The 12047-nt window shown below is 41.6% G+C and overlaps 1 protein-coding gene across 1 annotated transcript in view; it reads right to left on the reverse strand.

Moving 5' to 3' along the window:
- LOC308102658 (CYFIP-related Rac1 interactor A) overlaps positions 1–12047 on the reverse strand; it is a 46987-nt gene that overhangs the window by 18954 nt on the left and 15986 nt on the right. Inside the window, exon 2 of the mRNA XM_080452482.1 lies at positions 5194–5247. The gene's annotated coding sequence lies outside the window, so the exon portion shown is untranslated. The remainder of the gene's footprint in view (positions 1–5193; positions 5248–12047) is intronic.

Below are 12047 nucleotides of genomic sequence, written 5' to 3' on the forward strand. Positions count from 1 at the left end.
ATCCATTTGAAACTCTGAGAGTGTAGAAAGTTAACCACATTTGTTTGTCAACCTTAACCACATTTGTACACTACAATGTAACCAGATGTGTTTGTCAACCATTAGTTTGTCAACCAAATACAAATGTAACCACATTTGTACACTCAGGAGTTCAATTAAAGCTGCAATCCGTAAGATTTATTAAGTCCCGTACGGGATTAGAACCTGGGTCTCCCGCACAAGCTAAAAAAAATTTACTGGGCAAACTCAGACAAAAAGCCTGTTAGGGCAGGGGAGATATTACGCATTGAGTTTCATGCAATAACTTCTGTCTGTCAACCAGTAAGTGGTCCTACCCGACCACAGGATGAAACACTGAGGATTTCTGCAGCAGCTGGTCCAAGACAAAAACCACACAACAATGCTCGATTCAAACTGATGTAACAGGGGTCAAACATTCAGGGATGCTCCTGGACGGGGAAAACAAAGAGTTTGACAGAGTTGTGGTACAATACGATTATTATCTACAATCAGTCTGATCTAGGGCTGCAACAATTAAACAGTATTGTTACCCTTTTTTCTCCCCAATCTAGTTGTTATGCCAATTGATTCCTCCCCACACAGATGTGTGTGTTGTCACTGTTGTTGTATCCTACTAGCCTCAGTATCCTACTGACTCACTTGCCAGTGAGGAGCCCCTACCGAGAGAACGTAGAGCCTTCGTCCCGCTCCTCACTGCAGTGATATCACCCTTTCCCTCCCCCAAACACGGGCCAATTGTGTTCGTATAGACGCTCGACAAAGCCGGATGCACCGCGGTGGATTCGAACCCACAACCTCCGCGGCGGAGGTTGTGGGCCACCCGAGCACCTCATTATTTCACTTTTTTGATAAAAAAAAATCCAATCGATTTGTTTTTACAATTGACTAAACTGATGAACATGATTAATCACGTAAAACTCTATTTTATACTTCAGCATACAACCAATAGCGGATCAACAAGCTCCCAACGCATAGCGACGTGTTGTGAGCTTGCTGATCTGCTATTTCCTGTATTTTTGCGATTGTATTTAACCAATTAAACCCTCAAATTTTTTTCAGTCTATACCAAATCTCTTTGCCATAAATATAGCCGATCTACAAGCTCAAAGCGCGTTCCCCCCAGAATAGGCATGCTGGCCTGGGTTATACTGTAAGTGATTAAAAAAAGAAAAGAAAAATATTTTTAAAATATTTTTTAATGGATTACATTTACTGTATTAGTTTGATTAACTTGCGATTAAACCCATGTCTAATCTGAGCTTGTTTCATTCCGAGCAGTGCATGAAACACAACCAATGCGTACGATCCGTACGCAAAGTTCAAGCTTCTGGAGACAAAATCCAGTGATGTCACAGTCCACTCCTTGTTTTTGGGGGGTCAGCTTGAGCTTACGTTACTATTTCCTGTCTCTCGTGAAGCCGAGACGGAGATAAAAAAAGAGAGAGTGAGTGAGAGAGGAAAAAAAACACGCTTTCCCAGGCGGGCCTCCAAACCAAACAAGCTACAAGTACATAATATGCATTATATTCAGGGGAACGCGAAAACCAGGAGCGGATGTAGTGTATACCAGGATCAGGAAGTGGGAATGAGGAGTGGACGGTGATGTCATAAGGTTCAGAAGTATGGGGGACAGATTTGTAAGTAGGAAGAGTTTCTAACAATCCAGGCATTGTTTTCCCATACTACTTGGATAAAACATGCCACTGTGAATGCATCATAATCAAAGGTCTGTATTCCTCTCACACGCCATGATAATAAGGTCCACTACTGCTGATTTCAGGCCTGCTGTATGTCACAATTCACATAACAACCAACTTGTGGTTTTAATCACTTTCAACGCTATTTTGGGCATGCTATTATAGGCGAACAATTTCAAACATTTTCGAAAATAGCTGATCTACAAGCTCACAGTGCATTGTAACGTGTTGTGAGCTTATAGATCACCTATTTTCACTATTCATCATACAAACTATATAGGGCATAAGTGGTTCATCATTTAAACCCTCTACTCTTGGAAAGAAGCGGTCCAAGTACATTTGTAACTCAAGTCAGTTTCTCTGTCTACACCAAATATCATGGCCAAAAATAGCGGATCCACAAGCTCACAATGTGTCTCGTTGCGACGCGTTGTGAGCTTGTAGATCGGCTATTTTTGGCTAATGTTCACCCCAGATTATGGAGACTGGAGTTCAAGTGGTTAAAGTTGGGCTAAACAAAAAGCTTTCATATTGACCCAGGTGTTGTTTTGAAACCTGCTGTAGAAGCCTCAAGTCCCTGCAGGATCCCTAAACGCTCTGAAATCCAAGCTCGCTGTCTCCATGCACCTGTGCTTCTGACTGGACATGCCGGCACCCCCCCCTGCCGTGTGACCTACCCCGGACCTAGACTGACCTCTGCTCTGCTCAGCCCTGCCTTGTCCTCAGTTTACCTCCATTTGAAATGGCTTCCTCCGTCCTTCCTCCGTCTTGCAGGAAAACAGTGCCTGAGAGACAGAGCTACCATCGCGAGCCCCGTGTGCTTTGTAATTAAAGCGAGTGCCGTGCAATTATAACTGCAAATCAGCAGAGTTGCTTGAACAGCTTTTTTTCCTGGCGTCCGGGGAAGTTTAAAACAACCTCTGTTGGGACTCGAGCGGTGGCAAACGGGCCAAATGAGATTTTGATTGAATGGTGGAATTCAGTGGGTGCATATTTCATACAGCTGAGAGAAGGCATGTATCTCCAAACGTCCTCGTCATAACATGCAGAAAATTTGCATTCAATATATTAGCATTATGTTGCCTACTATTCAAAAGACAAATGCAGAAATCAAAAACTGGCCTGTCGACTGGCAGCCACAGTGTGGCAATTTCAATCGTGGTTATTTGCCTGGCTGTTGATTTAACAGCCAAATTGTGAACAGAATATTTTATTGGAGAACTAATATTTGATACTCCAGAGTTGCTCTGGAGAAAAAAAAAGAAAAGAAAAAGAAAAAATAGGTACACAGTGAAATCTTGAATGTACCCAAATGGAACTGTAATGGTCCATTTGTTTACATTTGTACACGTTACAAATGGATACATTATTGTTTTTATGGTGTACAATAGTTGATCAGTTGTGAGCAAAAAGTTTAATCATTGCTCCATTATAAAAAAAGATATATATTTTAATCAAAAAATAAAAGCAGGCATTATGCACACCTTTGTAGAGTGTCATCGTATTAAAAGGTGTGAATGCTGGGAGGGAGATTGTGGTGAAAGTTGATCTAAGCCAGCTAAGGTCATTACAGTAATTACAGTAACAGTATGAAGGTGGTGCTCTTAAAGGTATCATGACATTCATTTTCACTTTTTTTATTTTCAATGTTTTATTTGGGGTTTTATGACCTCAATTACACCCAAAAAACCTGAACTTAGAACATTCAGTGGATTTTCTGTGGTCTGGGGTTTTCTGAATAATTAGGCTGAAAAGTAATCTGAGCTTGGCCCTTCGACAGTGAGGTCACAGTCGATTAATCCCCCCCACTCTCCTCCTCGCCCCTCCCCTCCCCTATCCTTTCCTTTGGGGGGGGGCGGAGCAGAGGCGATGATTGACAGGCAAAATCCCTCACCAGCGACACCCGCAGGCAAAGATTTATTTTTTCATTGCAGTTGAAAAGGCTTTAGAAATGTGAGAGAAAAACACCTGCCATGGATCACTGGAATGGAATTTTCACTTAAAACTTTTTGTACACTTTTGAAGGACCAGGACAAAGACTTTGAATGTGGTGTAAAAGTGAATGTCATTAAACCTTTAATGTCTACACCATCAATGAGCACCAGACTGACACTTTTGCTCAATATTTTCTACAGAGCAGCTCCTTCCGGTACCACTAACGTCTGCCATGTTCGGTGCGCAAATAACTATAAAATCAGACTTAACCCATTCAATCCGAGAACACATCTGACCGTGTCATTTTAGATGTTAGCTATAGCAATTATTTCATACTTTGGCTATACCAAAAATAGCAGATGTACAAGCTCATAGCGCGGCACCGAGTGCCGCGCTATGAGTTTGTAGATCTGCTATTTTTTTAAAAATCTTGAATATTTGTGCAAATCTTTGAATAATTTTTTTTTAAAGCGAACATTTGTAACTCAAATCTTTGCTTCTGGGGGTCCCTGGAACTAAATATTTTGAGATGGGGGTCCCCGACCAAATACATATAATTTTGGGGGTCTTTGACATGAAAAAGTTTGAGAACCACCGATAGCAAGATAAGTGTTTCGGAAAACTGTTATGATTTAGAAGACATTTGTAGATGCGTTACCGGATTGAATGGGTTAAACAACATGTCAGGCCTTAGGAAGACAGATGTGTTCACAAATACTGTCTGGCCTCTCCTCCTTCTCCACATCGCAGGGGTCAAGTTTGCATTACAATTTTCAATTTAAAATGCCATTCCTCCTTAATAGTCACCATCACTCACTCCTCGTAGCCACAGAGAGTGAAAGTGTGGGGTTTTAAAATAAGTGCAGGCTAATCCCAGCCTGTAATCATTTATACCGCAGCACTGTTGCCGTTCTGTTCTGTTCTGCACAATAGAGTGTGGCTTTGCTCAGGCGTCTGACTGAACTTGCTCTAATGCAGTGGTTCTCAACCTGTGGTCCAGGTAATGAACAAAATTCTAAGATTTAAATGATAATATAACATTTATATAAAACATATATAAATTATGTTAAGTATTTTTTTCTATAAAAACCTTGAAAAATTTGTTTTCATAGTGATACCAATAGATAAGAACTTAAAACATACCGTATTTTCCGCACTATAAGGCGCACCGTCAGTGCGTCTTATAGTGCGGATGCGCCTTATAATCCGATGCGCCTTATATATGTATCAATATTGGTTCCCTTGGTTTCCGCACTATAAGCGGCACCGTCAGTGCGCCTTATAGTGCGGATGCGCCTTATAATGCGGTGCGCCCTATATATGAAAATAATACATTTATTGAAGGTGCGCCTTATACTCAGATGCGCCTTATAGTGCGGAAAATACGGTACTTTGTTGGTTCCATCGATCCAAGCCAGAACATAACCGATTGATTGACCAAATAAACATGGTCTGAAAATGCACGTGGCCCACCCACCGTGTGTGTGTGTGTGTGTGTGTGTGTGTGTGTGTGTGTGTGTGTGTGTGTTGCATCATGTACCTTCTCTGGTGGAGGAGCCTGGGCTGCTGTCTATATCATCCGCTTGCTTTGTTTCTGAAAAATAAAAGAGAGATGGGCATCGTGAAAAAGTGAAAGAGAGACGGTAAGAACGAGTGAAGGAGAAGCAAGAGACACTTTATTTACATTGCTATGTCATGAATGTCACGGATACCAAAACAGAACAAAACCGTGCACACGCCACGGTTGTTTTCAAAACACACAAATGTAAGCCTGGTCTGGCCTACATACTTAACCACTTAAGCCCTAGGCAAAAAACTAAAATAACAGATCTGCAATATCACAATGCGGGGGAAGGGGGGGTGTTGAAGATCCTTGATATATGTAATTTTTGAAAGTGTGACCTATAAGGACATGCCCAAAATAGGGATGCCACCAATGTTAACACAGTTTTAACCAAGCACGCACCTTACTCTGTGTGTGTGTGTGTGTGTGTGTGTGTGTGTGTGTGTGTGTGTGTGTGTGTGTGTGTGTGTGTGTGTGTGTGTGTGTGTGTGTGTGTGTGTGTGTGTGTGTGTGTGTGTGTGTGTGTGTGTGTGTGTGTGGGTGTGGGGGTGTGTGTGTGTGTGTTAGGTCTGGGTATTGCCTATAACCTCACGATACGATACGTATCACAATACAGAGGCCACAGTACGATACGTATCGCGACACACCTTGCTTTTGAATAATGACCTTGTCCTACTGAATTTACTACAAAAGCTCTTCTTTATTATTCTCCATAACAGCAAAGTCAAAGCTTCACGTATTGCACAAATTAAAATACTTACACCTCAGGCCCACAGAGATCTTAGAATTAAAATAAAATATATATATATCTATATATATCGTTTTTTTTCTTCTTTTATTGCAACTCAACTTTTATAGCTTCCGTATGGATACGCCTATCAGCAATGAATACGATATATTGCCGTATCGATTTAGCTTCCCCTTTCTCTTCAGTTGCACACATACACTCAACCCACCTGCTGTCAAACATAAACAGGCAAACACAAAAAGACACACGTACGTGTCTTACACACACACGCACACACACACACACACACACACACACACACACTGATGAATTATTGAACTGTGAAACTTGCTTCCTGGTCTGTTGTATTCCAGGTCTACTTGCTGATTAAGCTGCTCATCTGCCTGTTTAGCTGAGTATTAAATGTCATGTGACACATTACACCTGCCAACCATCACTAGGATGCACTCTCATTTTCTACAGCAGGAGAAATAAATATGGATTATGCGTTTCAGACAAATTCATCGTCATGGACATTTCCCCGTACTGTATTTCACACACAGGGAATATTTCACTTTGGTAAACAAAAGTTGAGGTACAGGCAAAATACTTTAGAAAAGATAAGTATTGGACTGCCTTGTCTATGTTAACCCATTAAGACCGGGAATTTAAGCATCTGTCATTTTTTGTTTTCCTTTTTGCTCAGCGCGGCTATTCAAAAAATTGCCGCACTATGAGCTTGTAGATCTGCAATTTTTAAATCGTGAACATTTTTGCAAATGTTTGAATATATATTTTTCAAAGCGCTATATTTTGTTCCAGGGACCTTCAAAGGCAAAGATTTCAGTTACAAATGCTCGCTTTAAAAAAATAATATATACCGTATATATATTCAAAGATGTGCACAAATGTTTTTTTTTCTTCACAAATAGCAGATCTACAAGCTCGTAGGACGGCACAGAAATAAATAAATAAAAATGACACGGATGCGTTCCCGATCTTAATGGGTTAAAAGGGACTAGATTGGATAATGAAAGTAAATGACTGCAGGTCCTCAGAGCAGGCAAAACCCGTAGGCAGACTGTAAATGAGCTCTTTTTGTGGTGTTTCAAAGCCTGTTTTCAGGATGCAAAAGTGGGTCACAAGATCATTTGCGGAAAATCCCCAAACAAAGGATTTCATGCCGCTTTATATTAGATCCTTACTAAAAATGGTCGAAAATGGTAAGACACAGACACATGGTTGGAGTTGAAGTGGTAGCTACACCCACATGTGCATGTACGCATGCAGAAAATGCATGCTCACTCACGCTATGGTAAGCATTCCTAATCCTCACTGTACCTTGTTGCACACACGCGGCAATTTGTAATGTCAAGCTCAACACATACTGAACAAAAACTGTACTGGACCAGTGGACCCCACACACACACAGCTCTATTAGTGTACACACACACACAAACACACACATGAAAAGTACTCACTGTGTGATGTTTCAGTGTAGCCACATCAGTTAGTTATAGTACATTAAGACTAGCAACAGCTTGCTTTTGCTCTCCCTCCACGTGCTACCATCACACACACACACACACACACACACACCCCCACACACACACACACACACACACCTATCACGTGAGAGAAAACAGACACACACACACACACACACACAGCTGCCTGCTACTACTACTGCCTTGCCCCCCATCTGTCACAGTGAATAGTCTTCACCCCTCCTCCCGGCAACCTGCATGGTAACAGATCAAGTGAACGAAGTGGGATGGATGGATGATGAACGGATGGATGGATGGATAGAGGACTTGGAGGGATAGGCTGGGTTGAAGCAGACATCCTTATAAGGGCATGGTGGTGGTGGTGTGTGTGGCATTTCCCCCAACGGGCCGACACAGTGGACCTCTCCTCCACCTCACACACACACACACACACACACACCTCCTGTGTCCTTCTGAGCTCCATTAGACACAGCCGATAGTGAGAGTGCTGCACGCACACGCATGCACGTGCCAAAACACCATGTGTAGAGCACAGACCATTGTCTGATGATAACTGACACCTCATCCTAACACACACTGCACCAGCCAAACCGCCAACTTGTCTCTCTCCCTCTCCCTCTTTACCCCTTCTTTACTCTGGTCTTTCATCTCTCCATTTTCACTCCCTCTCTTGTTTCTCCTGCCTCTCTCAGAGGAATGTTGATGGATTTTCGATGTTAGTAAGTCAGTCAGTCAGTCGGTCAGAAACCATGAAGCAGCCAGCGTGGCAAATAAGTAAATAGCTGTTCAAGTAATTCAATTAGCCAGGCGGCAGCCAATCAGCCAAGCAGAAAACCAGCCAGGCAAACAAATGGCCATTAGCAAAGCCAACAATCACTCTCGCACAGTAAAATCCTGAATGTTAATTTAACACAGAGTGTAAAAAAAAAACCTGGCCCTGTGATGGTACATTTTGACACTACTGTAAAAGCCAGCAATTAGCCAGACTAACCAAAACCAAAACCAAAACCAAAACCAGCTAGTTGGTGAAACGAGGTAAGGTAGTTGGCCAAACAGTCAGCCAGTCAGTAAATCATTCAGTCGGGCCCAGCAGGTAGTGGAACCAGGAAGGGAGATGTGTGTATAATCTGAGAAAATAAACATGTTTTTTTTTCAGGAGCCTCCTCCAAACCCAGTGCCAGTGGAATTTTCCAGTGACCCCCCTCCGCGACAACACACAATAATATGGGTATTTTATGTTCAGCGGTGACTTGTTTTGCCGAGTAGGCTAAATTGCTGTCAGCACTTAACCCGTTCAATCCAGGAACGCATCTCTGTCGTTTTAGATTTCTTTGGTTATTTTTGAAAAATCTTGAAAATTTGAGCAAATCTTTGAATACCTATACATTTTTTTAAAGCGAACATTTGTGAAATATTTTGTTCCAGGGACCCACAGAAGCAAAGATTTGAGTTACAAATGTTCGCTTTAAAAATATATAAATTCAAAGATTCACAAATTTTCAAAAATAGCAGATCTACAAGCTCATAGCGCTGCACTCGGTGCTGCGCTATGTTGAGCTTGTCGATGCCAATCGACAAGCTCACAAAGCTTGTTGTGAGCTTGTCAATCTGCTATTTTCTGCAAAAGCTTTCTCCACAATACGGATGATGGGGTTTAAGTGGTAAAAAAAAAATCTAAAAATCTAGTTCTGTTATTAATGCATATCGTTCTTCTAACTAAGCTTCAAAACACCCCATGCATTTTTGTGAAGACCAACTCCGCAACTTCAACTTTAAGTTTATTGTGACAAGTAAGAGAGTGAGTGAATTTCCCACAAACTGCAATTACAAAATTGATAATCATAAAAGGAAAAGAAGTACAATAACAAACCAAATAATATCAAATATACATACAGAAATAAGGCGGAGTACATCAATCTCTTGTGCAAGTAAGAGACATCGTTTAGCAGCAGATATAAATATGTACTGTATGAAATGTGTGGGAATGGACAATGGATTGGTCCATATATCAGAATATGAATGTCTTGTCACTGTTATTGCATGTTTAACCCTGTCTATAGGTCCATATACTGTATACTCTGACAACAGCTGACAATTTTCTGTTTCTTGACCTTGCCTTTCCATCATGGTAATAACAATTTCCTTCCTCTGAGTCTCTGCAAACATCATTCCATCAGAAGCAGACATTTACAACAAATTTTACAGTAGTTATTGGTAGTGTCATGCACAGTATATTAAAAAAAGAGGAAACAAGATACACCAGAAAAAGCAGAAGGCTTAGGCATGGTTCCTTATCTTCACACATGTCAAACAAAACTACTGATAACTTAAAGACAAACATAACCGTGCAACGATTACAAGCTGATAACGCTGCACTGGAGCCCGCTTTCATTTCCGTGCAAATAATTCAAAATAGGAACTCGGGAATCAATTACAAGCCAGAGTACTGATACAGTCTCCCTGTCTGTCTCTCCGCTGTCTGTACTATCATGCTAAATAAAGCAGAACACTGGCTATTAGTTGGCTGTTCTGTGTAAAACTGTCACCATGACCTTTTGACTCCAACGGTGAGCTCCTTGTGGTCATGAATTATAGACAGAAGGCCACAGAGCAGAGACAACATTCTGGGGCATCAGTTCACACACACACACACACACACACACACACACACACACACACACACACACACACACACACACACACACACACACACACACACACACACACTAACAGACAGATGCACACACCATATGCAGCAGGCAGACAGAAAATCTCACAGCAACATATGGGCACACACACACACACACACACGCCTGCAGGCGGCTCCCGTCTGGGCGCTAACTGTTGCCATGGTGACAGCCGGCGTGGCCGTTAAAAGACAGGGAAACCGCATGCAGCTGACAAGAGTGGAAACGCAGAGGACACACACACACACACACACACACACACACACACACACACAGTGATTGTCCAGAAGAGTGAAAGGTGTGTGATGGACTGCTGTCAGTCACTGCAGTCTGACATCAGGGGAAAACAACATATTGACTGGATAGAAGCTGAGGAGTTGCTGACAGCTCTCAGGGCTGTGAACAGCAGCAAACACTATGCTATATGCCATGGAAAAAACAAAACAAAAGCACAACTAAGGGAGGTCTCTCTCCATCAGGAACAAATGAAAGTTGATATCATAAAAATGGAATCTACAGTGACTCAGTACATTACAGTTGGGAAGAAAACAGCACTGAATATCACTTCCACTTCATGTTGTCACGCTGAAGCTTTAGTATGTGACTCATATGTAATCTGAGAACAAAGCATTTCACTGACTGACATGACTGATGAATGTGTGTGTGTGTGTGTGTGTGTGTGTAGGGGTGTGTGTGTGTGTGTGTGTGTGTGTGTGTGTGTGTGTGTGTGTGTGTGGTGAAGTTCGGGTGGTTTTCTTCCACCACATGGATATGATAATTTATGAGCGTATGTCATGTGTAATATATTTATGAATTCTGCCAAATGTACTGTATTTATTAGAACATAATATATGTTATGTATAGCCTCTATGTACTTACATCATATACTGTAGCCTGCTATATACAGTACACATTACGTAGGCATATATGCATAAACATATAATTTTACATTGAAATAGGAACTTGCACAACAAATTGCAAAGGGCTGTGATGCCTCTTTCTCTCTCTCGTAGACACGCACTCTCGTTGGTTTGCAAACTTTTGAGGACATTCCATATCCCCTTACCATAACCCTAACCCCAACCCAATGAAACATCAGTAAAATCTAAATGGGGACAGTAATTTTGTCCCCAATTTGACATGCCGACATCAGTTCCCAAATGTGGCTTATGTCAGGAACACACAGACACGCACAGACATACACATCAACTAATGTTGACAGGGGCCAGAAAATCGCCCCGCTCAATGGTCTGTATCCAGAGTTTACACAGGAACACAAAAGACTCCAAATCCCAGAGTTCACTCTGTTAAATGGACTGGAAGACTGCACATTGTAGAGGTTCTCTCATCTGGTCCCTCATCGTGAGTTTACCTGCAGTGTAAGCAGCATTCCCTTCACATTCAACTGTTTTCACAGTTGGCACAGGTTGAAACACATGTGTTCAACCAAGCTGATGATGTTACCGGTAAACAGAAGTCCTCGTCTCTCCCCCGAATCACATATCCTACTCACACACATCTTCCTCCACGACCTGCTTTTAATATGTCTTTATCTTATAATTAATAATAATAAAATTAAAATAATTGACATAAATTGTCAAAAATAGCGTAAATAGCAGTTCCTACAGGCTCATTACATGTTGTGATGGGACTTAATGTGAGCTTGTAGATTGGCTATTTACCTTATTATTATTGAATTACCTTATTATTTCTTGTACCAAGGGTGGGAGTATTTGCTATAATTTATATGCTCCTTTATCTTATTGCCAGACCCAAGGGGTCGGGCTTACATGAGGCTTTGTATCTGTTTCGTCCATACATGGGCAGGGGTCATTTGTCCTCCGGCCCCAGCCAAAAAAAGGTTTGTGACGTCCCCTTTCGTCACGAACTATTCATGACATCATGAAC

The sequence above is a fragment of the Gymnoscopelus braueri genome, assembly GCF_963280865.1.
Source record: "Gymnoscopelus braueri genome assembly, chromosome: 16".
Classification (NCBI taxonomy): Eukaryota; Metazoa; Chordata; class Actinopteri; order Myctophiformes; family Myctophidae; genus Gymnoscopelus; species Gymnoscopelus braueri.